The sequence below is a fragment of the Petaurus breviceps genome, unplaced genomic scaffold (assembly GCF_028583685.1).
Source record: "Petaurus breviceps papuanus isolate PSGF00001 unplaced genomic scaffold, PetGlider_PUasm1.0 90752, whole genome shotgun sequence".
Lineage (NCBI taxonomy): Eukaryota > Metazoa > Chordata > Mammalia > Diprotodontia > Petauridae > Petaurus > Petaurus breviceps.
Window position 1 is genome coordinate 15,316,980 of NW_027187336.1, and position 16,098 is coordinate 15,333,077.

General features: G+C 37.8%; 1 protein-coding gene and 1 long non-coding RNA gene across 4 annotated transcripts in view; one reads left to right on the forward strand and one right to left on the reverse strand.

The window, feature by feature from the left end:
* The window catches only part of LOC138146078 (uncharacterized), an 82,338-nt gene extending 72,929 nt beyond the window's left edge, over positions 1–9,409 (reverse strand). Inside the window, exons 1-2 of one of the 2 annotated variants that reach the window (XR_011164381.1) lie at positions 9,189–9,409; positions 3,448–3,527 (exon numbers count right to left, since the gene is read on the reverse strand). This is a non-coding gene — a long non-coding RNA (uncharacterized lncRNA). The remainder of the gene's footprint in view (positions 1–3,447; positions 3,528–9,188) is intronic. The other variant, XR_011164380.1, reaches the window with a different exon arrangement.
* A 264-nt stretch (positions 9,410–9,673) lies between these two features.
* SPOPL (speckle type BTB/POZ protein like) overlaps positions 9,674–16,098 on the forward strand; it is a 94,519-nt gene continuing 88,094 nt past the window's right edge. The window contains exon 1 of one of the 2 annotated variants that reach the window (XM_069067861.1): positions 9,674–9,693. The gene's annotated coding sequence lies outside the window, so the exon portion shown is untranslated. Of the gene's footprint in view, positions 9,694–9,756; positions 9,999–16,098 lie in introns of those variants that run through there. The other variant, XM_069067860.1, reaches the window with a different exon arrangement.

A 16,098-nucleotide genomic window follows, 5' to 3' on the forward strand; every position in this document is an offset into this window, starting at 1 on the left:
CTTTCTTTCTTTCTTTCTTTCTTTCTTTCTTTCTTTCTTTCTTTCTTTCTTTCTTTCTTTCTTTCTTTCTTTCTTTCTTTCTTTCTTTCTTTCTTTCTTTCTTTCTTTTTATCAAAGACCAAACCTTAAACCCATTTCACTCTGGAGCTCATAGATTGGACCACAATAGGTCCCTACCCAAGCATCATTTAATGGCTATATTTTGGGCCCTCCTCCCTCAGGGCAAAAGTCAACAGTAACTGTTTTTCTTTTGACCACAAACCCTGAGGATCATGCCCTCTGAGTTTGATTTTTTTTTTTTAATTAAAGCGCTATCTCTTGACTCACTTCATAAAGAGACCTATTTACTGAATAGTTGTTATCTCACTCAAAGTGAGAATCTGAAAAGGCCTTAGCCTAAAAGGGTCAGGGTCTCCCACTAAATCCTGGGCCATCTCTAGTCATCTTGGCCACTGGACCCAGATGGCTCTGGAGGGGAAAGTGAGGCTGATGACTTGCACAGCCTTCCCTCACTTAAATCAAAGTCAACTGCAAGTCATGTCATCATTTCCCTGATGTCCTCTTTATGTGCATTATATGCCAAGTACATGCTAAGGCTTGGAGACATAAATAGAAAAGTAAAACAGTGACAAATTTCAAGGATCTCACATTCTTAATGGGGGAGACAAAACATGGGAGATTTTAACTGTAAGTCAGTTGAAAAAGTCTCATGGTCCTCCAGATGTGAGGCAGCTAGTTAGCACAGTGGATAGAGAGCCAGGCCTGGAGTCAGGAAGACCTGAGTTCAAATTCAGTCTCAGACACTTATTGTCTATATAACCCTGGAAAAGTCACTTTATCTTGTTTGTCTCAGTTTAGAGAAGGGTGAGAATGAAATAGGCAACCCACTCTACTATCTTTGTTAAGAAAATGTTAAATGGGCAGAAATGATGAACAACAACAAATAACCCCTGCTCTACAATGATTATTTTCTTTACCACCAATTTGGTACTTATTTATGGCTTTGCTTTGTTAATTATTCAGTTTAATTCAAAACTTAGTAGTTGCTCTGTTCAAAATACTTTGATCAGTGAAAGAAGGGAGTGGTTCTGATGTCATTCTTTGAAGAAAACACCACTACCCAGTTCCCTGAGACAATCTTGGCCTATATATATGGTGGGGGTGATTTTCAAGTAAAAATTGGATATATTTATTGCAGTGTGGAAGTAGCCCAGCATATAGAACTTCCTTACTATCTCTTTCAAGAAAGTAAGATTAGGAGGGGACTTCCTGATTTCTAATAACACTCAGAGTATGTTGGAAGCTGCTGTTCTTTGGGAAGAGTTGAGAAGGCAGTGGATCTGGACATAGGCTGTCTCACAGGCAGAGAGAACAGAAGTCAATAGCACCAATGAGGACCACGTCAGAGAAAGGCAAGCACTGCCAGCGACCCAGCAATTCTTAAACAAGGAACAGGGTTTTGGTAAGGTATCAACACTCTACAGAACGGCCTTTAAGACTGCCTTTGAAGAACTGTCATTAAGTATCAGGTTGGTGTCAGAGGAACTCAGAAAAACAAAACAAAACATGGGAGCTAAGGGTACTGTTGCCATACAAAATATTCAAGGATCTTTAAAAAAAAAAAAGTTAAAGGGGCTTTTGTGATTTAAGTTGGGAATATACATAAGCTTGGAGCACTATGTCATCAGTATCCTGTGTTTTCAAGTTTTCCAGTTGAACCTTCTAGTCAAAAGGAGTATGACATAAAAAAAAAAGTAACTCAGTCTCTTATGCTAGAAGGGCCTCTGGTACGAGGGGGTTATATTTCATCATCAATGCTGGTAAAATGTTAGCTGCTTCAGATGCCTGGTTAAATCACTGTGTTACAATCTGAGGGTAATATTGTATATCTTACTACCCCAACTAGATCAATAGCTCTCTTCTTATGTTCTTTGTGTTTTCTCTTACCACTTAGCACAGCACTAGATACTTAATAGTTAATAAATGTTTACTGGTTGCCAGATTAAATACAGACACAGATTCTTTGCCAATTAACATCACTAGAAACTGTATCTCTCATATCCTTTAGATTAAATCAGGGTGTTTGAGAGTAGAATGTGGCGTAAAAGTGGTAGTAGGAGCCTAAAACTCTTAACCTTTCACCAAACTCACCTGGAGCTTAAATATTTGCTCATTCTGGCAATTTTTCCCAGGTTCAAATTCTTTATACCCCAGAAAAAGAATCATTGACTCCTGTTCTATCCCATACTGGCTTTTCTTGTATGTACACTGAACCATAGCATTAAATGAAGTAACATGCCTTTGGAAATGCTGAGAAACAAATTCAACACAAAGGTAGAAATGAGGAAACCTATTTGAAAATTTAGCAATTTGGGGGTTTATGTTTTTGAGAAAAGACATCACATAGTCAATAAATTAAAGGTAGCTGGACTACCATGGATGACAGGCTATAGACAAGCAGAAACTAGAGTAGCAAACCAAAGGCTAATCTTTATGTAAATATAGGGAGAAAGTTTGAGTGAAGGTGCCAATAGTGCCAGCATAATCCAGAAATGAGATAATTAGCTGCTAAATAACTAGTAGTTGACTTTAGTAGTCTATTTGAACTACTTTCTCTATCATTCAGTTTTTTAATTTATTAATATTCATTGAGCACCTAGAGTGTACATAGTATACTTAGGTAATGAAATGAAAATGTCACATTGTCCCTGTCCTCAAGGAGCTTATGTTGTAGGCTAGTAAGCATAAAATGGACACAAAATCAGAATAATATTGATTGTATAATGATGGCATGTATTTTACATATACAAGATATATTATTACTGGGCCTCATTTTTCTCACCTATGTGTAAAGGTTTGATCAGATGAAGTCTAAGGTCCCTTTTAATTCTGTCCAGGCAACCTATAAAACTATGAGACAATTGAGAGTGATAGATATATAGACCAATATAGTGTGGCACAATGGAAAAATTATTGCTTTAGAGTCCGGTGTTTTGAATCTGAGTTCTACAACTTACCATTTTTGTGATTTTGGGTAAATAATTTAATTTCTTTAATTTCATCATCAGTAAAATAAATAAATTATGTATTAAATGATTTCTAAGATCTTTTCCAGTTCTAATTCATAGAAGAAAGAGGCAAATTAACCTCATAGACATCACTGAGACAGTGAGATGGGACCCATTACTAGAAGCTGGTCCTTTAGTGATATCTTATTTAAAAAGAATAGGCTAGATAGAAGAACATTTTATTAAAGATTAGTGGAGGAAGAAACAGAAACAATATTGTCATGCCAAAATACTCTAGACCAATGGTGTCAAACTCAAATAAAAAGGGGGTCACTACACCATATATAATGATCGTTACATCCACATATTGAGTTAGAAAACCAAATGCTAATATTATTTATATATTTTTTATTTATTTTGTTACATATTTCTCAATTACCTTTTAATCTGGTTTGACCCCACACTGGGAGTGTTGCAGGCAACATGGGCCTTCTGTTTGACATCTCTACACTAGACCACCTTGATAGTAAAGGGAAGTAAGCATTTGAAAGAAGAGGGGATAGGTCAAAAGCCTTTATATTTTGATTTTAATACCACCATAATTTCCCCCAGTAACCCTCCCAGAGAGGATGTCTACAATCTCCCCCACCCCCACCCCCTGCTCTTGCCATAGAGTATAACAAATATTTCTTAGACATAAAAATGAGAATAATGGGGAAAAACAAATGAACAGTTCATTAAAAAAGCCTGAAAATATGTACAATATACTACATGGACCCCCAAACCTTTGCAAAGGTGGGGTTATTTTTCATGATCTCTTCTTCATAGCCAACTGATTCTTTGTAATTTTGCAACATTCATTTTTGTTTTATGGTTCTTTCAATTTACATTGTTGTAGTGTGCATATTTTCTTGGTTCTGCTTACTTTATTTTGTATTTTGTTCATGTAAAATTTTTCCATTTTCTATATTCATCACATTTTAAATTTCCTATATCACAGTAATATCACATATTTATATACCATAAATTATTTAATCATTCCCTGATCACTGTGTATATACTTCACTTTTAATTCTTTGCTTTCACAAAAGGTGCCACTCTAAATATTTTGGTGTATATGAGAACTTTCTTCTTATTTGTGGTAGAGGGAATGATATTAGAGTAATGTCAAAATCAGGACTGTTAAGAATTTTAGGTAGAGAAAGTGACAAAGGGAACTGAAATTCTAGAACTTATAATAACCAACAAAGAGTTAAACTATTTTATGAAATATAAATTATGGGAGTATTGGGAGGAAGTGATCATTTAAATTTACAATTCATGTTTGAGAGGCCAGGGGAAACAGGGACATAGTTTAGCATGTACCCTAGATATAGGAAAACAGATTTTGAGGTGTTTATGGAAGGGATAGGTGGAACTGGATGGTCAAACATCCTTACATGGAGCTTAGCCCACAAAGGAGGGGAAGCTCTCAACTTTGAAATCCTGAAGACATAAGCAGAAACAATTCTGATGGAGAAGACATGATGTCTAAAGAGATCAATGTGGATGCACAGGGAGCTCACTGACTGACATATACATATATACATACATGCACACATATACAAACACATATATGTAAAGTGTCAGGAATGATAAATCTCAGAATGAGTTGAGAGTGAAGAATTTGAGGGACACTAGAAAGAAATTTTGTTATTGTTCTTTGGTTATATATTGGGAAAATAAAAAGGGCAAAAAGAAAAAAAGGAATGGGCTATTGCTCCAAACATGTGGGATTATGATAATTATCAGTAGCACTTTAAGATTTGAAAAATGTTTTACATACATAATCTCATTTTATATCTGATGATGGAGAGAAGGCAGAACTATTATTTCTCTTTTGTTTTGCCTGCCAAAGCACAATTATTGTTGAAATGATAAATACATAGCAAAATGGCTAATATGGGGTTTAAACATAAGATAATTAAGGAGATAAGAAGAGAACATTTGGCTGTTTTAGTTAGTTAAAGTCATGAGGTGCCTTCCAGGGTACTGAAATATGTCATTACTTAACACTGTTAGTAATCTTTGAAAATTCATAGAGAATGGTTGAAGTCTTTCAGGATTGAAGAAGGCCTTAATTTTCAAAAAGGGAAGAGATTAGTACCTACTAACTAGAGAACAGTGAGTTTGATTATGATTCTTGGAAAAATCCCAGAATGTTATAATGGATAACTTATAACATTACAAAGTAAACCATTAGAAAAGGAAAAGATGGTTAATAAATGGTCTGTTATATCTTTAGTCTTCATCAAGAAGAGGTTACATCAAACCAGTTTCATTTACTTTTCTGACAGTGTTACTAGACTATGTATATTCACACACACACACACACACACACACACACATATTCTATGCTTTATTTAGGAAGTTTAATTTGGTAGCTGAGTTTAGGAAAGACTGGAGTGGGGAGATAATTAAGGCAGGAAGACCAACCAGTACTATTGTAAATAGTTCAGTAAAGAGATGAAGGTTTGCACATAAGCTGGGGACACTGTCAGAGGGGAGGGATGGGGGATGGGGGGGAGATATGCCTGAGATGTTAACAAAGGTAAAATCAATAGTATTAGGCAATAGGTTGAACTGGTTGAATAACATCAAAGGATTGGGCAATAATGCCAATTAACGAATCTAAATTAATTTGGATGGAGGGAGGTTCCTAATGGAATACCCCAGGGAACTGTCCTTGGTACTATGATGTTTAACATTTTTGTCAGTAATTTGGATAAAAACATGCTTATTATAATTTCAGAAGAAACAAAAGAAGGATATTTAATACTCTGAATGACAGTCAGGATCCCAAAAGATTTTGATAGGCTACAGCATTGATTTGAATATAATAAAAATTGAAGTTTGATAGGTATAAATGAGCAGTTGGGTTTCAAAAAATGAACTTCCATTTGTATGACAGAGGGCACTTTGCTAGAAAACAGTACATTTGAAAAAGTATTGTAGTTCTGAACAAACTAAAAGCTCGATGTGAATCAACAGAGTAATCTGATAGTCAAAGAAAGCCAATTGACTCTTAGGCTTCACCATTAAACTGTGCCCTCCTTGAAAGAAAGGATTATGGATTTTTATTTTTACTTTTTTTTTCTCCAGCACTTAGCATAGTGCCTGACACATACTAAGTACTTAATATATGCTTATTGACAAAATGTTCAAAGCAAGGGAGTGATGACTCTTGTCTCTGCCTCGGTTAGAATATGAGTGGAGTATTATGTTCAGTTCTGGATGATAGATCTTAGAAAGAATATTGAAGCAACTGGATGATGAAGTGGATAGAGCCTAGGGTCAGGAAGAACTGCATACAAATTCAGCATCAGACACTTACTTCCTCCACCTTGACCAAGTCACTTGAACACTGCTTGTCTCAGTTTCCCCAAATGTAAAGTGGAAATAATAATTGCATTTACCTCTTGAGTTGTTTTGAGGATCAAATGTGCTAATATCTATAAAGCAGCTAGCACAATGCCTGGAAACAATTAGGTGCTACATAAATGTTCGCTATTATTATTTGATAAGTTAGAGATCATCCAGAGAAGTACCTCAGAATTTATTTTATTCAGCCTCTATCCACACTTTACAGTTGAGGAAACTGAGGTTCAGAGAAAGTTTACTGACTTTTCTCAAAGCATGCAGGTAGTAAGCAACCACAAGTCACCTTTATAGTTTTGGTTGTTTTAAAGTTTACAAAGTACTTTTAATGAACTAATAGAGTCTGAATACAGATTGAAACATCCTGTGTTCACTTTATTTTTTCATTTTTTTTCCTTTTGTTCTGTTTCTTCTTTCAAAACATGGTTTAGATATGTTTTACATGAGTACACATATATAACCTATATAAAACTGATTACCATTTTAGTGGGGGAATGGAGGTGGAAAATTTGGAACTCAAAATTTTATATAAAACATGAAAGTTAAAAATTGTCTTTATGTATAACTTGAAAAAAATAAAATCCTATCTACAGAAGAAAGCAAACAAACCCCAAACCAAAGTACTTTTCTTTCAAAGGGTTTGTGAATTAGGTTGGTTGCTATTAATTATATAATAATTATAATATATAATAATATATTATCATCATCATAATAAATATTATTATCTCTATTTCAAAGGTGAATTTCTCCACCTGCAAAAGATTGGGAGACTGTTATTTGCCCATTGTCACCTATCCAGCAAGTGTCTAAGGCAGGATTGGAACTCATGTCCTCTGAATGTTCCATTGATTGTGACAACTTGCCCTGAAAGTGCATAGAGGTCATTCATTCCAAACTCAGGTCATTAAATGTAGGCTTTGGGGTGTTTTTGTTCTAGAAAAAGACAAGGAAGTCAGGTACATGTTAGTAGTTTTCAAGTATTTTAAGGACTATCAAATCAAAGACAGATCTCTTCCTGGAACTAGATGACCTAATATAATGGGCTACTATGAGAAGTATTGGGGTTCTCCCACAAGTCTTCAAATACAGCTTGGATGATCCCTTGAAGATATTGTAGAGGATATCATCAGTACAGATTGGACTAGATGACCTCCAAAGGCACTTCTAACTCTAAGGCTTTTATGAAAACTTGTGGTTCGGTCAACTTCTAGTGGCAGTGTGGTATAATTGATAATCCATGGGCTTGAAATCTGCCTTCTGATCTAATTCTGATTAAAACCCTTCCTAGTTTGTGTAAATGTGGCTAATTTGCTACTCTTTGTTTTTGCATTTGTATAACAGGAATAATATACATATGCTATGATCCTATTATTAGAAAAGAATTACATATACAATTCAAGTTGCTTGGTTGTTAGCTAGTAGATGTCATTTCATAGAACCATAAGTCTACTTCTGGAAGCAGTCTTGGAGACTCCCTAAGTAAGCAGGCTTAGAGATCTTTAGAGACCCTCTAGTTCAACCTTACAGATGAAAAAAACTGAGACCCAGAGAAGTTGTAATCCTGTCTAGGTAGTAAATTAAGGTCAGTGATATACTTGTGTACTTTCACCTAAAGTTCTACTCTGATGCCTCATTGTGACATGAAGGTGTCTCCAGATTCTTGAAGCCTCTGCAGGTAGAGTCCAAGTTCTGACAGATCATACCAAGCTGGAATGGCTCCAAATTTGGGCCTGGTGATGGATGGATCTCTTGTCTGAATAAAAGCTTAGCTAAATTTGGAAAGGCTCATCACCAAGTTGCCTATGGAGTGCTTCTACATTTTCAGCCTTCAGTCTTTTAAGAGGGGTTACTAAATTGTAAAGGGATTCCCAATCAGTGTTGCTAGAGGGAATACTCACACCATTTGGTGCTTTGAAGGAACAATTTGTACCACCTTTTTCACTGGGTTGTGGTAAAGAATGTGCTTTGTTAACATAAAGTTGACTGAAAATGTGAGCTTTTTTTAGTCTTGTTTGCATTACAATAGTCTGGAGAAAGGGATCCAGAGGAGCCTAGAGCTTCAAATATTTATTGGTATTTTGATTGGTAGCACAGGGCTACTAGTACAGAGACCAAAAAAACATTTGCACCTTTAAGGTATATTATTTTTCCATATTTTTCTCTTAACTCATGATTACATCTATCTTGCCTTCTCTAGAAGACCCTAGAGAGGCTGTCATCTTACCCTTTTTCTCCCCTTTCACTGGGAAAACAAAACAAAACAAAAACCCCCAAACAACCCACCGGATTTGGAATCAGAAGACCTGGGTTCAAAACCTACTTGTGTCCCTTACTACCTCCATGACCAAGTTATTTAAATTCTCGTGGGCCTTTGTTTCCTCCTTAATCTAGACATCTTAGTGCATCTCTCAGGTCCTTTTCACATCTATATTCCAAGAGCTTAATGGCATAGCGTTGAGCACATTTACTGTGGAGGGGAAAAAATATATTTATATATAGATATATGGAGAGAGAGACACACAGAGACAGACACAGAGAGAGACAGAGACAGAGACAGAGACAGAGACACAGAGACAGACAGAGACAGAGAGAGACTTGAGTGACATTCTGCTAGATGCAAAGACAAGCAATTCACACCCAGATCTAGTCTCAGACTTTTGGGTGCTTCTCTTACAGCAGTCAGCCCGGACCTCGGATAACAAGCATCTACCCAACACTGGATACATTGGTAAAGGAAAAGAAACAAAATAGGAGGGAACTCACGTAACAAACACATTAAATGTGTTTCCCCTGGGCCGGGGGAATCATTGTATCTTTAGACAGCATGGTTTCTGGAAAGGGATGGATGGGCTCTTGTTGCGTTGGTCTCTACAGTGCTACCGATGCCCTCTCCCGATCCCCTTCTCCCCTGCACAACTGGAGGTGCGACTGGAGAAGGGAAGGCTGCTTTTTTAGCCCCAGGACCTCAGTTTCTTCCCCTCCCTTTACTCCTCCCCTCCTCCCACTCCCGACGCTGCAGCTTCTAAAACCCGGAGACACGGATTCCTACGCACGCTCGGAAGCCTCCGGCGGGCCGGAGTGGAGGGGAAGGAACTAGAGGTTGAACCCCACGGAGCTGGCGGCACGGCGCATGCGCCGAAGCTGGCCGGGGCTTTCGTCGCAACTAGGAAGCCGGAGCCCGGGAGCTGGAGCCCGGGAGCTGGAGTCCGAGCCCGAGCAGCAGCAGCAGCGGCGGCAGCGGCGGCAGCCGCGGGGTGGGGGAGTCTGTGTGAGGAGGAGCCGGGGGCGGGTGGGGGGGGGGGGGGGGAGAGTCTGAGGCGGCCGCCCCTGGCGGCGGGTTTGTTTATCCCGGGGAAGAAGTTTAGAAAGCCGGAGACGGGGGACGAGGAAGCGGGTGGGGAGGGAAGGAGAGATGCAGTACGGCGTTGGCGGCCGCCGCCGGGACTCCCCGCCGTCACCTCCTCCTCCGCCGCCGCCGCCTCCTCCCGCTCTTCAGGCCGTCTCCGCCGCCGCCGCCTCAGCATGAGAGGAGCCGCCGCCGGGACGCCCTGCCACCCCCCGCTGCCGAGCCCGGTAGGTCCCCCAGGCCCTGGCGAGGCCCGGGCGTCCAGCCAGTGCTACCTGGCTGCTTCCCCCCATGCCGGAATCCGCCCCCCCGCGTCCTGGATCTGCTCCCCCATTCCCCCCCCCAGTCTTTTCTCTCCTCTGATCCTGATAGCCTCCCTGCGGAAGGGGCAGCGTCCGGGGCCCGGGGCTGCTCCTCTCCGCCCCCTGTCCCGTCTCCCCCCCCATGCTGACCTGACTGCCCCTTCCAGGAACCAATTCTAGTACCCCACTCCCACACAGCCAGCCTTGTTTACCCAGGCCAGTCACCCCGCACAAATGAAATGGATCTATAGCCCCGTCAAAACAGACACACACATATACACACTCCCCCAGCCCCCTTTGCACCGTTTCAGGCCAGCCCTGGGCGCCTGTTGGGCCAGGTCTGGGTTTTCCTCTCAGCTCCCATTCATGGCGTTCCCCAGTTATGCTAACCCTTCCTGGGGCCTTGATTGTACTGAGGGGTGGATGGAAGGAAAGGCCTCTGGTTGCCTCGTCTCCCCCATCTATTCCTCCTCACTCCCCGCCCAAACCCTAAAACGCTGAACTTCCCCCAGCCAACCCCTAGGGTGGGGGTGGGACATACCTTAAGGTTCTTCTAGTTTTGATTCTCTCAGATAAGGGAGTAAGATTTTAAAAAATGGTTTCTCTAATTTACCACTCCCCCCCTTTCACAGTTTGCTCTTTCCCATATTGCACCCCATCAAGTTAGCACCTTAATTACAGGGCCTTATAGGAAGATGAAACCCAGCATAAAGCCAGGAGTGTTGGGAGTTTTAAGGTCTCTCGATTCACAGATCATGTCATTTATTCAGTCTTTCTTTGTAGACTAATCCCTTTTCTCTTTCCCCTTCCCATTACCCCCCCCCCAAAAAAAAAACAACCTAGGGCCTAGCTTTTCATATCTTTAGCCTACTCTTATCACTGACCTTTTCCCTGTAACTTAATTTACTCTTTTATGCACCACCGACTAAGTAGTAAGAAGTGGCTGCTTTGAAAGGTTGCTTCCTCTTCCCTTCCCTCCCCCCAGCCCCCAAGCCTGAGATTAGGTTTTAGTGTCTGATAATTTCACCAATTTACTAAAGGAGAGATCGAGGTGGGTACCTTGTCCTCATTCTCTTCATTCTTCACCACTCTTGATAAAGTTATGCCTCATTTTAATGTCACTGTAATTCCACTCATGGAACATACTAGGTTTTAGCTCCCTAAATCAAAATTAGGAAAGACCAGACTTTAGAGATGGAGCTTTGATGCAGAAGTCCTTACTCACTTTGGAAATCATCTATTATTACCTTTTTAGTGAGCAGAAAAATAGGAGAGATTAGGGTCACAACATTACCATTTTATTAAGTAGAAGTATGGAGACAATCCTTTAAAAGAAAGTCGTATGTATCTGCTCTTTTTATATTTTTGAGGAGAAAAAGCATTTTTTTTTTTTGCGCTAGTGAACCTCAATACATTGAGGACGTGGTTTGGTTAGGTACAGTGGCTTTTGGAGCAATTTAAATTCCTCCAGTTTTTAAAAAGATGAATTCTTTCTGACAGTGTCTTTAGATTGATGAGATTTTTGTTAACTTATCCAGTCTTATTTTCTACTAAACTGAAAACACTCTCTAATAACCACACTGCTACTGGAACTTAACTACCATGTGTTTGCTCTTGCTTATCCTTCTATCTGGAATGCCATTCTCCCTTTGTTCTGCTTATTCAAATTGTAATTGGCCTTTAATTCTCACTCTTTTCCTTAGCTCCTTTTAGCTTTGTACTGTTTCTTTTCTGACTGACCACACTAGTTATTATCTGTACTATACTTTTTTCCTAAGTGTATTTTCCAGGGCCGGAAGTTCCTGACTTGTGAACTTGAGATTTAAGAATATGAAAAAGTCCCTGAGTCCGTCAGTACTTCTTGGGGGCAACTGCCATTTGTTATGCAATTCAAAAACTCAAGGAAAGTAATCCTCCTGGAGAGGTGGCTTCTTAGATGTAGATAGACTTTGGGAGTTGCTGATGACTTGGAATGTTTTCCTTTTCACTTTGCCTTAATCTAGTGGCCACAGCTGGAGAATGGGCATTGAAATTGGAATGAACATGTGTTTCTCCATCGAAACATTCCTCCACATTAGTTAGATACTGTGAATTTTTTTAGTTTTGTTTGTTAGTTTAGATACATTACGGATTAAACAGGCTTGAGAACCCATACACAGGAACATTGTTTCTACAGAAAACTGCACAGAGATACATAGATCAATTTTGAAGAAAAGTTTTTGGATCACAACCTGTTAAATTGTGGAATCCCATAACTTTTTAATATGTGTGTGTACACACACACACACACACATTTCCTCTCTTGTATAACTTTTCTCTTTTGCTCTTGTAGTCTTGTCCTCTAAACAAGATGTAAGCTACTTGAGGACAGGTACCATTTTAATATACTTATTGCTGTTATAGACAGCTGTGAGACACTCATAGTCATTAAAACTCTCCTTTTCTACACGCACACACACACACACACACACACACACTCTAAAATAATTTTTAAAAAAGCTTCCAGGGACTTGTTTTTGTTGAAACTACTTATTCACTAGTTCTACAATGTTTGAAATGTCCTAAAGACCAATTCTTCTTTTTCTTCTCTTATTTTTTCTTAGTGGGTTTATAGTTTTCACCCATATTTCTACTGAGAAATTGTCTTTACATGAAAATTAATGAATTACTGATTGAGATAATTTTAATTTTGATTAAGGGTTTGGGGTGTCAGATGATTATTAAAAGAACTGCATGCAGATTATACTATTATATACACTAACAAAATGGCATACCTTTTCTGCTATAATGCTAGGGATAAAGATGAAAACTATATATAATTCTTAATCCTAATAATTTTAGAAAATATTACTACATATTCTTTCCTTCAGAAATTTGTTCATGGATTTCAATTTAATCTGCTGATGTCAGTCTCTTAAATAACTATGTCCTTTCTTTTATATGACAATAGTTCATCTAGAAATCTTGTTACTCATTTTCATTGTGAAATACACAAAAATCTGCACTGTGAATGTGATAGAAATGCCCAGCATTTACTCGGATTCCTATTTATTTTTATATCTAGACTAACATAGCACTTAATTACATAATACACTTTGTTATCTAAAAATTTGTCTAAAGTTGGTTAGCTCTCTTGTCACTGTACCATCTAGTTATAGTCAAATTTGTGGGCTCTTACCTCAAGAGGACACTTGCACATATTATTTGGCACATAATAGATACTTAATATTTAATATTCTTGTTAATCGGTGTAGACCAATTAACTTTGCTTTGTTCCTTAACCATGCCCTTTGAAATACTGTAGTTTGCACAGAATAGCAGACATGGGTATATGCATGGGTCACTTAAAAGTAATTTTTGAGTGCCTTCTTTATATACCTAGTACCATGCTAGCCAAAATAGGTCTCAAGAGAAAGAAATATGAGACATAATTCCTTCTTCACATAGGCAAGCAAGATATATGAACAAGAAGAGATGAGTATGTTTGCATGTGCCCCTCCATTTATATATGTGTGTATGTGTACATCCATACATATATGTATGGGAGCTTAAGATCATATATTTCATACTGGGGTTAATTTCATATGAATATTCTTTCCATGGATGCATATCTCCATGTACTTACTCTCATTGTGAATTTTTTATCCATGTTCTCTAAAATCTTAATCTACCCAATATCCGCAAGGCATTTCTTGAGCTAAGTCTTTTAATATTTTCTGGGTTCCAAAGTAGCAATTTTGCTAGCCATCTCTTTTCATGGCTCACTTTTCCAATCTTTTATGTGTTCTAAAGATAATAACTTTATGTCACTTCTCTTTGGTTTCCACAAAAATCCTACTTCATGTATCTTCTTGTGGAGATGATTCTAATTTGGTCATTAGGGATTAATTCTTTGGCCAGGACAACATAGATTAACATTATATATTGATATGATCAAGTACTAGAATAGGATATTACGATAAAGTCATAATTGTGCTGTACAAACAGGTACAAGTTAGAGAAGGTTCTGAGCAATTGCTTTGGTATATAGTTGCAAGACTCAGAGAGCAAGGTGGACTTGGTGTGGGATAGAATCATGCTTTAGAGCTGGAACAGTGAAGGATCTTAGAGATCATTTTATCCAGCCTCTTCATTTTATAGTTAAGGAGGAATATACAAGGTAGTAAGTGGTTAAGCCAAGATTTGGTTGACTCAGGTCTCTTGACTCTAAATCAAGCACTTTTTATATCATACTATGCAGTGACATCCTCTCCCTCTGACTTTAAATCTAAAGTTTTTCTGTTGTAACAGGGTTGTTTTTTTTTTTTTGGATGGGGGGGTGAATACAAGGTAGGATGTGGAAAATTGGCAGAGGATCCATGCATATCCCATTATCACTACTAGAAGACTGTCTCAAATATGGCATTTTCCTGTTATAGTAGAGCATTTGGTTAAAAAAAAATTTCTTATTATCTGGAATCATGTTTCTTAGACATTTCAATTCTTTGAAACTATATTATAAGCATATCTCCTCCCTTCAGTCTTAATGCCTACTTAAATATTTCAGAGTGGCCTATATATTACCAGTAAAAGACTCAGTATTGGTAAACATTTTAGTATATTAGATAGAGGGTCCTGCTTTTGGGTCAAAAAAGATGTGGATCTGACACATGGTGTGGAATTGTGGTTAAGTTCCTTAGCTTCAGTTCTCTAGGCCAACAGTTCTAAAACTTTTTAGTCTCTAGACCTCTTTTACACTACCAAAAAGTTACTGAGACTATACCTCCATCCCCTGTTCTTGTTTTTGTGGGTTATGTCTATTGATGTTTACCTTATTAGTAGAAACTAAAATATCTTAGTATTATGAAAAGTTTTGACCTAGGGAATCTCCTGAAAATCTCTCAGGGACCTCTAGGGGTTATTGAGAACTGTGATTTTTGGCAGTTCTCAAAAATTACAAGTTGTAGATAGTCATTGTCGGAAGGATTTTCTCCATGTATTGGGTGGGACTTCAGTACAATGCTGTCTTGAGAGTACATGCTATAAGACCATATTGTAGGCAAAACAGTAACCAAATCCAAGACAGATGCAACTTGTATTAAAAAATTCCTTAGTATAGAGGGGCAAAGAATTAATTTTTTTTTAGCTTAACCCAGCGCTACATAGTTCTTATTCCACTCTTTAAAAATAAAATATGGTTCTAGTTTATATTTGAGACTGTTTCAGTTAATCTATGTCTCTTTTTTGTCTCAAGCATTGGGAGTTATGTTCAATGACATTCAAGTAGGCAAGTAGTTAATGTTTGCAAAATACTGTTTTGTTTTTCCTTTTTACACATTTAATATTGTACTCAATAGAAAACTGTAAGTACATTGTATTTAATAGAAGACAGGTATAATCTTGTTGCTTTGTGCATCATTATTTAAAGTCTGTGTTTGAAAACATAAGAGGGATGATGAATATTTGGGAATATTTGATTGTTTGGTATTTGTATTTGTTTGGGTTATGTTTCAGAGACCTGGAGACTCAAAATTTTTTTGGCTACCATTGGAATATTCTTGTGATGTCGATAAATATACTTTACAAGTACTTATCTGTAGAGTCTAAAATTGCTTTTAAAATTACCTAATTTTTCCCAGTACTACTTTGAACACATGACATTTGTTGTTTTCAAATTTTATACTTGTCTTTCAAATAGATGGTAATTAGGAGATTTTTTTTTTAAAGAATTGGTTATCAACCTCACAATAGCTCTTTGTTAGAATTTAAAGGTTCTTAGCTAAATACAGAAAAAAAAAATTGTATACAGGATTTTCCCATTGAAATTTAGCTTTTATCTTACTGGGTTTTTTTTTCCTTTCACAATTTTTTTTTTTTGGAGGGGGGGAGTTGCAAGAGAAAATTTTTGAAGAAATATAGCAATTTTCCAAAGACTTTCTCACTATAATGTTATTTGAACAATTTCAAATAGGATGCAACTAATTGCCTGTGTTAGAGAATTACAGTGGAAAATGAAGACGTTTCATCCTATAGAGTATCAGTATAA